Source organism: Sinocyclocheilus rhinocerous, unplaced genomic scaffold, assembly GCF_001515625.1.
Source record: "Sinocyclocheilus rhinocerous isolate Xijiao unplaced genomic scaffold, SAMN03320098_v1.1 scaffold692, whole genome shotgun sequence".
Lineage (NCBI taxonomy): Eukaryota > Metazoa > Chordata > Actinopteri > Cypriniformes > Cyprinidae > Sinocyclocheilus > Sinocyclocheilus rhinocerous.
Window position 1 is genome coordinate 368,704 of NW_015638954.1, and position 1,518 is coordinate 370,221.

The window sequence follows — 1,518 nt, forward strand, 5'->3', positions numbered from 1 at the left end:
CCTGGATGTGTGAGCTGCGCGATCTCCGATATATATATATATATATATATGTTTATATATGTGTGTGTGTGTGTCAGTAAGCAGCGCATTAATATAGAACGGTAATTAAAGGCTCTAATGCACACACCAGCCCAAGCACACCATTATAGGTGTGTGTATTGTAGGAGCTAGACGACTTATGATGACGTGTGACGGTATAGTAGTGGTGTCCCAATTCTTAGGGGAATATTTTCACCCCTACCCCTTGACACTCTGTTTCAAGGGGCAAGGGGAAGGGGTATAAAATAGAATTGGGATTGGGCCTAAGTCATGAGTAAACCTAAATGAAAGGATCAAGTACCCCCTACAGTTCTTTTTTAGTTACTAGAACTCTCGTGTAAACTATACTAAATAAGCATTTGTCAGTACAACATACTATTCCTATTTCACTTTACTTCGTTTTTTCAAGGCAATCAGTTTGCATGCTTTTTTTAAGTAAGCCCAACTAATTAGATTTTACAGTGTGCAATTAAAAAAAGACTTCGGGCACATTTAGCTCTGATTTATGCCATATTCATATTCCATGACATATTCTTATGTCATATATATATATATATATACACACACACACAGTATATATATATATATATATATATACACACAGTATATATACAACCCCAATTCCAGAGAAGTTGGGACATTTTGTAAAATGCAATTTGTTTTGCATTTTGTTCATTCTCTTTAGCTTTTATTTAATTCACGAAAGTACAAAGAAAAGATTTCCAAAGTTTTCACTGACCAACGTAAATGTATTTTGTAAATATGAACAAATATTGTTTTTGACGGCTACAACACACTCCAAAAACATTGGGACAGAAGCAAAATAAAAGTGAAAAGGTTATAGAATATCCACGTTATCTGGTTTGAAACAGTTCACAGTAGGCAGGTGAATTGGTAATAGGTCAAGGTATTATGTTTGGGTATAATAGGAGCATCTCAGTCTTTGCAAGCAAAGCTGGATCATGGCTCGCCACTTTCATGAGAGAAGTGTCAACCAAATCAAAAATCACATTTCGCACTGCAAAATTGCAAAGAATTTAGGTCTTTTACCAAGTACCATACATAATATTGTGAAAAGATTCAGGGAATCCAGAGAAATCACAGTACATGTAGGGCAAGGCAGGAAGCCTCAGTTGAATGCGCTTGACCTTCAGATTGCATTGCATAAGAAACCGTCATGCTGCGGTGTTAAATATAGCCACATGGGCTCAGGAGTACTTCAGAAAACTGCTGTCATTTACCACAGTCTGCTGCTGCATCAAGAAATGCAACTTGAATCTTTGTTAATCTAGGTCTAGGAGAAAGCTATACATCAATTCTATTCAGTGACGCCGCTGGATTATCTGGGCCAGAGCTCATCTCAGATAGTCAAAAAGACAGTGAAAATGTGTGCTGTACTCTGATCAGTCCACATTTCAACTTGTTTCCGGGAAAAATGGATTTCGAGTTCTGAGTCCCAAAGACCAAAGGGACCATCCA